We start from the raw sequence: 15884 nt of genomic DNA on the forward strand, positions 1-15884 counted from the left end.
GCCTTCATCTCCACACTCTCAACTATCTCCTTTTAGAACAATTATTGCTCCAGCTACCGGTTATGTCCTTTTCACTTTGCTTACTGATCTGTCCGTTTGTACTTCATCTCCGACTTTACTGCTTTGATCCGTTATGCACTTACTAATAGACTTTCCACATGCTTCATACATAGCTTCTACTTTGCTGACTGATTTACTTACATGATACCTATAGTATATAAACCCTTGTAAATACTCTGAAACTCCTCAGTTTGAATATCATCTTAGTTCTGCTCATTCCTGCTTCTCTGGACTTGAGTCTGATCTCTTGTCCACCTCCGAGTCTTAGGGGTTGTTAAGACCATGCTCAGGGGTAAAGTGGAGTCTGAGGGGCTCGGCTTCAGCTCATACGCTGCGCCCCTTACCCGAGTACGTGCCCCTAATTTCAGAATGTAGTCCGACATGAATTCTATGGGTTCCGACAGGACATCGGAACAGGGTCCTCTGGAGGAGGACCGACGGACTACTAGGTGAGTGCGGGAAATTCAGGTGGGGGTTGTTCTGCCTGACAGGAGGTAGGCAGGGGACTACTGTGGTCAGAACCAACAGTAGAAGTGGAGTGGAAGGGACTGCTTGGACAAAGTCCAAAGCAGAGCGGAATGGAGGGGATAGATGCGAGAGTGCGGGTCTAGTTCTGACGCACGGGAAGTCGGAGGAGCGGGGGAATGGGGGAATGGGGGAATGGGGGAATGAGGGAATGGGGGAACGGGGGAATGGAGGAGTGGAGGATTGGAGGATTGGAGGATTGGAGGATTGAAGGATTGGAGGATTGGAGGATGGTCGACCTAGGGAGTCAATCCCCTAGGCCAGCTAACAGGAGTTGACTAGGATCAGGCCCAAGTCAAAGAGCAGAAGAGCAGGGCTTAGAAAGGTAATATTCAGACTGAGTATCTACAGACAAATGTACATATGTTTACAGTGGCTCAAAAAACTGTCCGCATGTTTTCACATTTTTCACTATCTATGATATTGTGTGAGAATGTACAAACACATCAAGGACATGCTGGTACCATATTGTAGTACTACTTCAGGGCTTCCAATTGAGCCCTATGGCGTGGGAATTGGTCGAGATATGGTGGAGATATGAGGCTTACAAAATGATGACTCATGTGGACAGTTTTTTGACTCAAGTATTTTACAGTGATAATCAGGTATTCTAGTACATTGTGTGACCTCCCTTGGCTTTAATTACTGCCTCTATCCTTCTAGGCATACTCTCAATCAATTTCTGGCAATATTCTGCTGTAATCCTTGCCCATTCCACTGCTACTCTCTCCCATAGCTCCTATACTCCTTTAGGGGGGGTTTCATAGGCTTGAAGCATCTTCTTGAGTATTCCCCAGAGATGTTCAATGACATTGACATCAGGGGACTGTGCTGTTCAGTCAAGAACATTGATATTATGTTCTTTAAACCATTGTCTGGCTCTCCTAGATGTGTGCTTGGGATCATTATCCTGTTGGAAAATGATGTCTTCTTCATCAATCCCTGAGTCAGCTATGCTAGGCAGCAAGTGGTCATTTAGAATGTCCACATACTGCTCAGCATCCATCCTCCCCTCAACTTCAGCAGGCATACCCACACCATTCCATCTCATACAGCCCCATACCATTAGAGAACCTCCTCCAAATCTGACAGCCTCACTAACCTCTCTGTCTGTTAGAAAATCCCTCTTCTTTTTCCATACATATACCTTCCCATCTGACCCAATCCTATTGATTTTGGTCTCATCTGAACATATAACATGCTTCCAGTCCTCTACAGTCCAGTTTTGATGGGCCAAGCCAAAGGTAGTCTTTTCAGCCTATGTTTAATAGAGATAAGAGGCATTTCTTCTTTGTTACTGCCTTGAGATGAGCTGCCTTGAGAACATTCCTCACAGTTTGTGAAGAGACAGTGGTGGTGATGGTGGAATTGGTATAATGGGTGGCTTGGAGGGCATTATTAGCCTTTCCTGTAGTGATATGTTGGATGATAGCCCCCTTATTAGCAGAGGTGGACGTCCTCCACAAGAGTTTTCCTTGTCCAGGTGGCTTTCTTTGATACACTTGGCTGCAGTAGACTTGCATACTTCAGTTCTAGAGGAAATTTGATGAGCAGAGAGGCCAGCATAGGACAAAGAGAAGATATTATCCCTTTGAGTAGAGGAGATGGCTTTCATGGTAATTATGACCATGACACATGAGACATTCTGGTTTATATAGTTAGATATAGTTTTAAGAGTATGCCTAGAAGGATAGAGGCAGTAATTAAAGCCAAGGGAGGTCACACAATGTACTAGAATACCTGATTATCACTGTAAAATACTTGAGTCAAAAAACTGTCCGCATGAGTCATCATTTTGTAAGCCTCATATCTCCACCATATCTCGACCAATTCCCACACCATAGGGCTCAATTGGAAGCCCTGAAGTAGTACTACAATATGGTACCAGCATGTTCTTGATGTGTTTGTATATTCTCACACAATATCATAGATAGTGAAAAATGTGAAAACATGTGGACAGTTTTTTGAGCCACTGTATATACTCTAAGTGATGAGCATAGCATAGCAGAGGGCTATGTGCTGAGTGTACAGGATTACAATAGGATGACTGAGACATACGAGAATAAGGCTCAGGGAACAGTATGTACGCGACAGATCAGAATTGCTAGGGTATAGGGATTACTGGTGATCCGAAAAGCGGAACTATGATACTAAATGGGGATAGGACCAGTTGAGTGGTTCCTAGTCTAGGAGTGGACCGGTGAAGCGGTCGGACGGACTAACAGTCGGGTGGGGGAATACAAGCAGAACTGAAGGACCCCCATGGGTCGGAAAAGCGGAGGGAGTAGGAGTAGGATCAGGCGGACCGATAGGGCAGAGGAGCGGAACCCCAGATAGGGTCGGATGGAAGGGGTATGGGGTCGGGGGACATAGGGGTAGTGTTGGAGAAGTGGAACGGGGGTCGGGCGGAGGTAGCAGGGCTAATCCTGCTGAGATGCACTTCGTGCATTGTCGGGGAAGGAGGAATGGAGCAGACGGGGAAACAGGGGGTTGGACCAGGGGTGGGGATGCTTATAGGTGGTACTGGGGGTACTCGGATTCGGTATATGACAGGGGTAAACCTTAGGACTAAATCTCTGGCTCTACCTTAGGGTAGTCTAACTCTGTTCCGCTTCTACTCTGGACTTGTCTGTAGTAGCCTTGCTCTATTCATTCCTAGCCTTCTGGAGTTCTGCAGAACTCCCCCAATGTCTGACCTCCGGACTTCCTGGACTTCTGTCGGACTTCCCCTCTGCCCCTCAGAAATTAAGGGCACATACTCGGGTAAGGGGCACAGTGCATGAGCTGAAGCCGAAGCCCTTTGAGTTGTCTTCCCCTTAAGCACGACCTTAACAGTCGTCAAGTCCTTGTGAGCTGATGTGTGAGGGCCCCAGTGAGTCGAAGGGTAGCAGGCTCTCGGGGACTGCAGATGATGAGAGAGTCATCTGCATTGCATCCAACATGGTCAGAGCCTCAGCTTGTTGAGGCAAGGAATTCTCTTCTTGTTCCGCAGGGGGCACATAGTCCAATGTGCGCTTCTTCCTGTCCTCTTCAGCTGTACATTACATTAGTAGATGAGTCTTGAAAAGAAATAAAAATACATACTGAAAACCGTCCCAAGGTAACTCAGGTATGGGTTGAGATGCTTGTCCATAAAATTTGTAGTCACCTGCTTCCATGTAAGGCCAGATTTATTCGTGCCTGTGTGATAGCTAAAACAATCAACGTTAAGAATAGAGAATGTACATATCAAATTCTACATACCTTGACACATTAAGCATGCCACTGAGGTGAGGATCAGGGCCTCCACTAATGACTGTCTACTCCCAACCTGTTAGCCATCTTACCACCTCAAAAAATTGCGATATTGGGCCAATACACTCCTCTAGTGCCCTGATTGGCATGACAGTATAAGCGAGATGTAACCTAAGGTAGACGAAATGCGATTTCAATGAACATCACATGACAATCGTGACAGAAAAGTGACAATAGCAGTAAAGTTGATAACAATTCAGTAACCTAGCTTCCTGCAAATCCGTACTGCGATCCAGTACAAAAATGTGAATGATAATTATTGCGTTTTCAGAATAGAATTACGTGCAGAAATGAGAGAGCTAATAGTTAAATACCATTCTGCACACAAAAACCAAGCCAAAGAGAAAACTCCGCCACAGTAAGAGTGAAGCGGAGTTGCTCGGCAATGGAAGGGATCATGGCACCATGGAAACGTCTTTACAGTGTATGGGCTTCAAACCTTCAGTCAAAGAAAACCAGGACTCAGGTAGAAAGCTTGGAGAAGGAAAAAATGAGTCAAACCACAAGAAACATGAAGGTTTGACTCAGTTTTGAGCAGGTACCTCTCAAGACAGTACCTGTAGAAGTGGGCTGTCAATCCCTGTCATACCATGGAAAAATCACAGTCCACCATGTACTGAGTGAACTTGAGAGGTGGTATGCCAATCCCAGCACCTCAGATTCGACTGAGGTCTGGCCTAGCATAGCACAACTTTTCGGGTTGGAGTTTCAAGATGTTGAGTGTGGTGATTCAGCCCCTGAAGCCAATATGGAATCAGTTGAGCCCATTCTCACAAAAAATACAGATCAAACATCTCAACTATGCCACAGATTATCGCTTTTGCACTTATCAATATCTTAATTACTCTATTTCACTTGCATATGTTATTCCCTCTGTAATCACTCTACATACACAATATTTAAGTACTTCATGCTTTTTACGCTCCAACTTGCTGGTGTGCCATTCAGCAATATGTTTGGTTTGACTTATCCTCACAGTGTCATACATCTGTCACATCATGTGATGTTCGTTGAAATCGCATTGCGTCTACCTTACTAGTAGACAGACAATTACTTACTTTGCATACTGTGCATTAGTAGGCATTCTGGTTGCAGCAGCTTCAGAGAGCATGGCAGAAGCCTTAGCTTCACGTTCTTCAGCAGCCTTCACCTTGCACAATGACTGAATTTCTGGCAGTGCAGCCTTATAGGCTGCTTTTGTCAACTCCCTGACTGCCATCAATTTCTCATTCTTGGTCACGAGCAACTGTCATATACCTGATCCGACCACTCCAATATCAATATCCGCTCCACCTTCCGACCACCTCTACCCCATCCATCCTCCACTCCATCCAATCACACCTCTCCCTGTACTGCCCAAACTTACATGGTATAACCATTAATGCATTTAGAGGGATAACTAGCAACACTGAGGGATTCTACACTCACCTAGCTGAGTGGGAAGTGCAAGAGGATGCAGCATAGGAAGAGGACATGCTCACTTACAACAATACTGATGTGGATCTTGTCTACTATGATGATGCAAGGCTTGAATAGGTTGCAGTCGGTGACTTCAACAATATGAAGGGGGTAATGTTACAACAGCACTATATTTTCTTTTTCTTCTTTCTTTTCTTACTCATCTAGTCTCGTGAACACTTACTTATATGCTTACTCATTATGCTTACACAGATGATTACTCATATCACTCTCCAATTGGTCAATCCAACATCATACCACTTCTTATCTCTTTTTCTGATCGGACGATACCATTTCCTCTATTCTCACTTACCTTTCTTGATAGGGCCATCCACCTACAAACCAGCCCTAAACCATCTTCTCTGTACATATATATATCACAATTCCTGTACCAGTATTCCTTAACTTTGTTAAGGTCGTGCTCAAGGGGGAGGTTACTCAAAGGGCTTCGGCTTCAGCTCGTGCACTGTGCCCCTTACCTAAGTACGTGCCCTTAATTTCTGAGGGGCAGAAGGGAAGTCCAATGGAAGTCTGGGAAGTCCGGACGTTGGACGTCAGGGGGAGTTTGGTGGAACTCCAGAATACTATGAGGGAATGGAGTAAAGCTACTGTGGACAAGTCCAGAGTAGAAACAGAACAGAGGTTAAACTACCCTAAGGTAGAGCCGGAGATTTAGTGCTGAGTGCGGAGATGAAGGCGGAGTGCCAGGCGGAATAGCAGGACGGAGGACCGGACTTTAATGAAGTAGATCCGGAATTCCGGATCCGGAGGTACGGGATATGACAAACTTGAATCTACTAGGTTTTCCCTGATAACTCGAGTTCACCACTCTAGCTGCCTACAAGCAGACTAGCCAGAATACCTGATCTAGCAAGCCCTTGACACTCAACTAGCCTGAACCCTTGATCCAGCGGACCCTTGACATCCAACTAGCAGAACTTGTGATATGCCTTAGCCTTGATCATCCTTTATTGGATTGCTGTCATATCCCATACCTCTGGATCCGGAATTCCGGATCTACTTCATTAAAGTCCGGTCCTCTGTCCTGCTATTCCGCCCGGCGCTCTGCCTTCATCTCCGCACTCACCCCTAACTCCTTTTAGATTAGCTATTGCTCTGATTACCAGCTATGTCCTATTCCACTATGCTTACTGATCCATCCATTCTTACTTCATTTCTGACTTCACTGCTTTGATCTGTTACACTTAGTAATAGACTTTCCACATGCTTCATACATAGCCCTTACCTTTGCTGACTGATTTACTTACATGATACCTACAGTATATAAACCCCTGTAATACTCCGGAACTCCTTAGTTCAAATATCATCTTAGTTCTGCTCATTCCTGCAATCTCCGGACTTGAGTCTCACCTCCTGTCCACCTCCAAGTCTTAGGGGTTAAACCTTAGGACTAATCCTCTGGCTCTACCTTAGGGTAGTCTAACCTCTGTTCTGTTTCTACTCTGGATTTCCATAGTAGCCTTACTCCATCCCCACATAGTCTTCCGGAGTTCCGCCAAACTCCACCGACATTTGTCCTCCGGAACTCCCTGGACTTCCATCAGACTTCCCCTCTGCCCACCGGAAATTAAGGGCATGTACTCGGGTAAGGGGCACAGCACACGAGCTGAAGCCGAAGCCCTTTGAGTAACCTTCCCCTTGAGCATGACCTTAACAACTGCTAAGGAAGAACTATCCTAGTTGTAACACCTGAAGTTAAGGAGGAGTTCCAACAAATGCAGGTAAGCCATGTTACCTAAGTCTGAGCTGGCCAGCTAAGTGAATATTTGAGTGAGCTAAGTTGGAGCTAAGTGCAGGACTCACCAGGTAAAGGCAGTAAACCTGGTAAATGCATAAATTTGTAAATTTCAGGGTAGCAGACAGCAGCCCACTGAAGGTAATACTATAGTACTATTAGTAGGACTGTACAGTTAGCCAAAGGTAAATTCACATAGATCACACACACAATTACAATATACAGTCCCACATTCACACAATGAGTGAGCAGGCCAATGTGACTTAAGAAGGCTGTTGAGCTACAAAAACAGCAGTTCTGCTAAGACTGGACCTACACATGACAGTCTCAGAACTGCCAGATGGCATGCATACCAACATTGTCTTCTCTTGATGCAAGGACAAACTTCAGGGCAAGTGATGACAAAATCAAACCATCAACAAGAGAACTAAACAGGGTGTGGGTGTGCTGAGTTAGCAGGCACTCAAACTATGCAAGGAGGCACCCAATCATTGTTATCATGCTGCTGCACATAGGCAACTGCATGGGTATGGGTACAGGTTGAGATTTCATGAGACCCACACTCTAACCCACACCCATGGCATACCTGTACCTTCTGGAAATGGCAATTGGTGCCACTGGCTTTTGCTTGCATGCACTTGTGCTGTAACTGTCTCAAAGTGTTTGTGCATGTCTGTGCATGTCGCCATTTGTTCCCAGCAATATAGGTATGTTTCTTTAATCTATGTATGTACATTACTTACTAGTATTTAGTACTTGTCTGCCCTTGTCTGCACCTGTGTTAGGTACCGTGCTCAGAAGGAGAAGCAAAGGGGTCGGGGCTTGGCTTCAGTTCTTGCACTGTGCCCTTAGCTGAGTATGTGCCCTGAATTTGAAGCAGGACCAATGTCATCCGACAATAGGATGGGTGGTCCACTTTGGTCCACTTTGAGGGTCAGGAGGTAAAGGCTACTAGCAGCAGGCCAACTAGAAGCGGGGCAGATGGAGTGGGGGAAGTGAGTCAGAGTGGAAGGGAATAAGGGAATTGGTTTATTGGATGGAGGGGAATATGAGTAATAACTTAGAGCATGGCTCTAAGTCGGGGCAGAGGAGCAGAGGCAACAACAAGATGAGACTTGTGTCCAGAGTGAGCAAAGTCCTACAGAGAATTCACACCAGTAGAAACTGAGGGAAGACAAGTAATGTTAAGACTGAGGAGACTAGCTAAGTACAGGATATGTTTATATACTTCTAAGTAGAGAGGCAGTGATCAGTAGTCCATAGCATAAGGCTATGTGCTGAGTATACAATTTATAACTGTCATATACCTGATCCGACCACTCCGATATTGATATCCACTCCGCTTTCCGACCCCCTCCACTCCATCCCTCCTCCGCTCCGTCCAATCATTGTCCACATCCGCTCCTACGCTTCCGCTCAACCACTCAACCAGTCCCCTTCCATAAACATCTCCATTCAACTGGACCTCTTTCCCCTTTTTGATATATACTTTCCCCTTCGGTACATAGACCCTTACTTCTGGATCACTAGTAATTCCTATTACCACTCGATCACTGATCTGACACATACATATTGATATCCGCTCTGACTTATGTCTTCACCTGTGTAAGTACTTACAAATTATATCCTGGTCACTGCCTCATACATAGAAGTATATAACATATCATGTACTTAGATATTTTCCTCAGTCTTAATATTACTTGTCTTCTCGCAGTTACCTCTTGTGAGAATTCTCAGTAGGACCTTGCCTCCTCTGGACACAAGTCTCAACTTGTTGTCACCTCCGACCCTCCGACGCTCCACTCCGACTTAGAGCCATGCTCTAAGTGTCCCTCTTATTCCTCCGCCCCTATCAATATTCCCCTTGTCCCCTTTCCCATCCTCTGCCTTCCCCGCTCCTACTAAACCTTCCCCCTGCTCCTATCCACCCTCCACATCACTCCCCACCTTCTCCGCTCCGCTCCTAGTCAGCTCGCCACTAGTAGCTCTTACTTCCCGACCCTCAAAGCAGATCTAAGCGGTTCACTCATCCTATCGTTGGACAACGTCGAACCCGCTCCAAATTCGGGGCATGTACTTGGCTAAGGGCACAGTGCAAGAGCTGAAGCCAAGCCCCAACCCCTCTGCCTCCTGAGCTGGCACAGTACCTAACAGTAACTATTACTACAGAGGAAAACATAAGTTGGAGCAGATATCAATATGTATGTGACAGATCAGTAATTGAGCAGTTATAGGAATTACTGGTGATCCGGGAAGTAAGAGCTATGTTCTGAAGGGAAAAGTATTATAAGGCTGAGTGTGAGTTCGGTAGGGAATTGTGATCGAAACAAGATAGCAATGAGACACATTAGTAGGTATCATGAAGAGGGATTGGTCTTGGACTAGATATGAGGACTTTCGAGAGGTTTTTCGGTCGTACTTGGAGTGGGGATCTCACTGTAAGATTCGCTATAGTATGAGTGTACATTTGTATCATATATACATTTCAAATACTTGTTTAAACCAGATCGAGCGTGAAAATACTTGATGAAGGAACAGAGGTGGTGTAATGTGAGCATGAGGTAAGGTACTGAATGGTAAGATGAAAAGAGATATATCTGCATGACTCGGATGCAAAGAGTAACACTTCGCATCAGTGACTCACACAGGTGACTCCGAACCTATGGTTCGTGCATCTTGTTTTTGAAGCACGGTCGGTGCGTAAAGGACATTGAATCCTTTCATCCCCTCCCAACTTCGAATATTGACTGTCCTGGTTGATCTTCTAACTAATAAAATTGCTGTATCATACTTGAATCGATCAAAAGGAAAAATTTAAGGGCAACCAGACGAGAAGGAGAAGGAACAATCAAAAGGTAATGGAAAAACGGAAGACGCATCTAATGTTCATTTGGTAGGGTTCCTGTGAGGTCTTCAATGTTGATGTACTGGGTGATGTCGAGAGAGGTCGGGGAGTGAGGATGATAAGGTATAAGGTGAAAAGCTGCGAACTTGAGCTTTGAAACGGCACCATCAACTTCTGCAAGACGATAAGAGCCTCCTTTCGATCGTGAAACGACGACCATGGGTCCAAAATAGCGAGGCTTGCATTTGGCGTTAGACACGGGTTCGATTTTCTTGTTTAGGACGAGAACAAGGGATCCTGTAGGAAAGTTGTAATTGTGGATGGTGTTTGCGAAGTGTCGCGCAAAGTCTTTGATAGATGTGGCGCAGCTCTTCAAAAGTCGTGCATGAGCGAGTTCCAGGTTGTCGTCTTGTTTGAAGAGTTGACGAGCGCGAGAGCTGATAAGATCCGAGGTTGATATCAATGCTGAGAGGTCAGGGAGCATGAATGTAGCCTCAATGAGATCGAGAGGGAGCAAGGGTTCTACACCATGAGCGAGGTAAAATGGAGAGTAGCCGGTGGACTTTCGAGTAGTAACATGGTCTGCCCAGAATACATGAGGGGCGATCTTCGGCCATTGGGTGATGTCACCGTTGCATGCTTTGACAAGGGAGTTGCGGATGGTACGATGCGATTGTTCGACGACAACGCTGTTTGCTTGGGAGTTGTAAGCCGAGATTCTAATATGATGGATACCGTATTTCTTCTTCAACCAGTCTACTGCCGCTATAAACGGTGTCCCATTATCTGTTACAATCTCTTCAATCACTCCCTATCTGCACAATATCTCCTCGAATATAAATGCACCCAAGGTGCATGCTGTTTTGGTTTTCAACATGCACCATTCCGGCCAGGTGGACAGTGAACAACGAGCCTGAACTATGCGATCGTATCCATGCAACGCTGGCATGAACATAGTGTCGGCATGTGCCTTATGGAAGAGAGAAGCTGGCATGGAGACGGAAGGGGGAAGAATGACCTTGGCAACTGAGCAGGTTTGACACTGGTGGAAAGTTTTGAGATACCATTGAAGGTCGTGGTCCAAGGATGGCCACCAGAACCGGTCTGCTATGGTACGTCGAGTAGAGTAGAATCCTTTGTGACCGAGTTTGTCGTGGGTGTCATTGAGAATGTGAATACGATGTGGTGTGAATATAATGAGCTGATGTCGTCCCACTGGGTCTTTTCTCCATAATTGATTACCTTGAATAAAAAACTGGAATGAACGTTTTGCGAGATGTGAATGGTCCTTGCTGGGAGTAGACAACAGAAAGGAGAAGGTGTCGAGATAGGTTCTGATTGCATGGAGTTTGTTGTCAAGGTGTATGAAGGTTTCTGTTAAAGGGATGTATGTGTTGGATGTGTGTGTGGCGTCTGCTGCTGTTAAAACGAGTGTACCAGTCCAGGAAGGCCATTCCTTATCAATTTCTTTCGCTACCCATATTCCGCATCCTAAAATCTTGTTGACCCATTCATCTACATCTTCTGACGTCTCTTCCTGGTCTTCTTCATCTTCTGATGTCCCTGGACGATGGGAGAGTCCATCTGGACCAGCATGTTTCGATCCTGGTACGTGCTTCAGCTTAAAATCGAATAAGGAAATTCCCGCGATCCATCTATTAACTGCGGTGTTTGGGTGTACGTCTGGATTATGGAGCATGCCTTTGATATATTTAGCGTTGACTTCAGCGGTAAAGGACTTGAGGCCTATGAGCCAAACCTTGGCGGCTTTGAGAGCACGGAAGAGGCCGTATAATTCAATCTTCGCTTGTGAGTAGTGAGATTCTCGCTCGTTCCAAGTGATCAAACCGAAACACGCAGGACAACGACGACCTTCAGTATCGAGTTGGTATAGGATCCAGCCGCAAGCGATGTAAGATGAATCTACTGCTAAAATGACTTTGAGAGGTGAGGAGTAATCAATGGGTTGTATTGCTGATGAATTGATGATGGCCTCTTTGAGCGTGTTCATAGCTGCCTGAGCTCCATCATCCCAAACGAACTCAACATTATTCTTTGTGAGGTTTGTAAGCGGGCGAGCGATGGACGCATAGTCCTTAATCCAATTTCTAACGGTTCCAAGGAACCCGCAAACTTCCGATTTCGTGGTACAAGGGGGCCAATGAATGATTTTCGAGACTTTAGAGTCGTCTGGGATGCAGCCTTCATATGTGCATTGATGGCCGACTACAATGACTTTGGGGACGCATAAAAACAACTTCTTTGCTGATACGGTGGCCCCGGCATGTTTGAGCCTATGTAACACTCAATTGACGTCAGTACAGTGTTCCTAAATGAAACAGCGGATCCCAGGGTTTTTGGCAAGCGCCTCGTAAGTCCCATCTTCCTTCTTGTAACGGGTGCAAGGGCCAAGAACATTGATATCATCCTGGAAGTTTGGGGTGATCTCTATCTCAGCTTTCAGGATAAAGGCAACATCATTCTGGAATACGGCAGGGGAGTTCGTCCATCCTTGAGGTAAGACTGTGAATTGAAACGTGCCGAGAGGAGTCTGGAATGTGGTAATGTCACGGGACTCTTCCGCTAAGGCATGATGATCAAATCCGACGAAGAGGTCCATCATTGAGTATATGGCTCATCCTGCACATTGTTCCGCGAAGAGTTCTACATAAGGCATGGTAGCTGCATCTTTAACGGTGATAGAATTGAGTTGCTGAAGGTCGTGGACGATTTGTACAGCCCCACTTTTCTTCGCCACGCAGAACCAATGCGACTGGTATGAGGAATTTGAAGCTTTGTAAACTCCGGACTCGATCTTCGATTTGATGAGTTTGATAACCTCCTCGCGAATGCCGGGAGGGATGGGGGGTTGATGGTGCGCCCAAGGCACGTGCTCTATGGTAGGAATGATAATGGGGGGGAAGTAATCGTCTCAAAAATGTCCTTTCTCTGATTCATCCCAGGCCAAGGCAAGTTCATTGTTCATTAGCACGAGCGCGGCTAACTTCCGTTCCTCAGGCCACAGGAAGTTGTTTTGAAAAATGCTGAGTTCATTCATGCGTTCTTGAGTGAGTTGTGTGCTGGGTATGAAGGCAGGAGGTGTGAGGGAAAGGAATGGTAGGGATGCGAGAGGGTCCTCTGGAAATCGGCGGATGATGCGTGCATGTGCCAGCATTGTGGTGGCGACGGGTTTCACCTTATTGGTGACCTTTTTGTAGGTGAAAGTGCAGCAGAGTGGGTTAATATCGAAGGAGCCTTTCAAAAGGTATTGGGTGGCGGCTGATGCTGTGAGGGATGAAGTAGGAGCATTACATTTAAAATCAGGTGCTTCGAGAGATTCGATAGCGCAGCCTTCCTCCTTGTTGAGTTTGTCGCCCATGTTCTTGGAGAGCTTAAAAACCTTGAGGGGTTGGGCTGAAAAAACGGCCGCAATGAGGGCGAGTGAAGGATGTGGCCAAGGTCGGGGTGTAGTGGTGACTGTTTGGACCTTGCTATGGTCTGTGGGATCATGGACGGAGACATGTACTCCATTAGTGTCCTCAACTTTTGATAGATGCACGAGCCGCTGCCAGGGTCACCCTAAGAGCAGGCGATAAGGTGCATCAGGCACCACATAAGCATGGGCCCAGGTTTTGATGCCCTCGACATCTATTTCCAACATTTCCAGACATCCTACCATCTCTTGTGATCCTCCATTGGCTGTCTGCATTCACATTTGCACATCTTGGTTGATGGGTGCATCCATCTTCCGCCAGACATCTTCTCGAATTACAACTATTTCAGATCCTTCCTCCAGCAGCGCGAGTTCTGAATGGGAGCCATTCAGTGTTACGCGAATTTCACGCAATGGTGTTGCATGTTCAATCTGGAGTGGAGGAGGGCTGATGGACTCGGCTGTGAGTGCGTTAGCTGTGAGCGTTGCAGCAGGAGTGGGTGCTCACTGGGTGCATGAGTGCTCAACTGCCTCTTTCCTCAAGTCAGGACTGATTGAGAGGAGGTCAGATATCGTCAAATGAGGGATGGGGGTGTTGAGGATGGCTTTGTAGAGCCGTTTGGCTGTGTTGGGTGAGTTGGCCTTCGATTCATACCTAAACACTGGTTCTTTCTTCAGCTCAGTAACAGCGGTTTTGATGGCTTCGAGAGGTGCAGGGATGGAAACGGCTCGTACAGGAGCAGGAAGCGGGATGGGTTGTGCGGAAGGAGCACTGTCGGGGGTTTTTACGGCCTTGGACTTGGACCTGGTGATGGTGAGTGTCTCAGCCAATTGCTCATCAGTTTCTTCTTCAACCATTACAATTACTGCATGATTCTCAGCGACGGGGTCACATTGCAGAAAGTATGATTTGGAAATGAAAGCAGAGGATGGGATTTCGATGGGTGCCTGTGGAGTCGGCTCTCGTTGGGGGTTATCGATGGGAATAGAATTGGATCCGGTTGCGGGTGTTGAAGGCTGTGCTGTGGAATATCTAGCATCAATTACTTGTTTGAAGGTGTCACTTCTGAAGTGTCGTATGCGTAATCGATCTGGGTAGGCAAAATACGGCCCATCTCGAATGATCCGCCCTGCCCGTAAGTATTCTCCGGCCAGTGGAACAGGTACGCATAACATGAGGTCCTCCACAGAAGAAACACTTGGTGTTTGGCGAGTCATTAGAGGATGAAGGAAGGGGAGGAAGGGGGAGATAGGGTAGCGCATTTTGAGCTGGGATGGAAGTGTTGATGAGTTGGCAGGGATTTGGGGGGTGTCCATGCCTGCGCAGCTGCGGGTGCTAGACAAACAAGTCGGGTATAACAACCCGAGTATGTGACGTCACCAATATCAAGGCCATGCATCTTCTGCGCCAATGCTTCGACTTCGTCAATGGTGTTCTTGACTGGAGCTGGTGGGGGAGAGGTGAACGTGACTCGCTTAGTCTGTACTTCTCTTCTAACATCCTTTCTCTCTTCTTCATCGTCTGAATCCCAGGGAGCAGCGGTCTTGACTTTAGGAGCGCGTGCCTCCCTTATCGTGTGTATCCGTGTCGCTATGGGCTCATTGAGGTCCGCATCGAAAGTGTCATCCGAGAACACAAAGCATCCTGCCTTAAGGACTTCTTCAAAATCCATGGCCTCCATCCTCGAGTAGTTGACGTCTTTGAGTTCCAGAATGTCGGTCTATAGCACGTCAAGCAGAGGCTGGTAGACCTTGCCAGAAATACCGGTCTTGTTCTCGCGTGGAGATTTTGCCATTCGCAACGAGCCAGTGTGCCACAGGGCGAAACTGCCTGTAGTACTGTAGTAGCTCCATTTCAGTCGAAATATCATTGTCGGTGTTGCTAATGACAATTCGCTCTAGATCACGAATTGAATACCTCTGACCTTTGGCTGCTCCAGAGTATTGCGCTAATATACTTGTCTTGAAGATGGTGAAGTCCTTGCTTTCATATCCAGTTAGCGTTACCCAGAAGTGTTTCGTCTGGATGTCGACGTAACAGACGATCATCTTGCATTTCTCAGCGTCGGTGAGAGCACATGCCGATGCTAAGTCTTCGAATAGTTTGAAGAACTCCAAGAGTTCTGAAGTTTTGCCGTTGAACATTGGCGCTTTGCTCGAATTGGCACCAGGCATGGCGTTTATGCCTTTTGAGGCGTTGGACATGATGACTGGTGGTTGGAATGGTGTGGGAGGAGGTATAGCGGGAGGCGGGGGAATTACAGGTTGTGAATTTGCAGCTGTGGATGTGTGAGCGGGAGGTACAGTTTTGCGAGGGATGAATTCGGGTTTGGGAATAGGGGGGACGTTTGACGTGGCAAGGGTGGCTTGGATGATCACAGGTTCGGGAGGAATTGGCGGAAGTGTGGGCATCTCGGGGTCGAAAACGGCCGGTCTAAGGATGAATGTTGGCTGGGCGGTTATAGCAGGAAAGGGTGAATTTGCACGTGGGGGAAGGTTCACAGTATTGTCGT

Source organism: Suillus paluster (genome assembly GCF_016628075.1).
Source record: "Suillus paluster strain FC165 chromosome Unknown EDB91scaffold_155, whole genome shotgun sequence".
Lineage (NCBI taxonomy): Eukaryota > Fungi > Basidiomycota > Agaricomycetes > Boletales > Suillaceae > Suillus > Suillus paluster.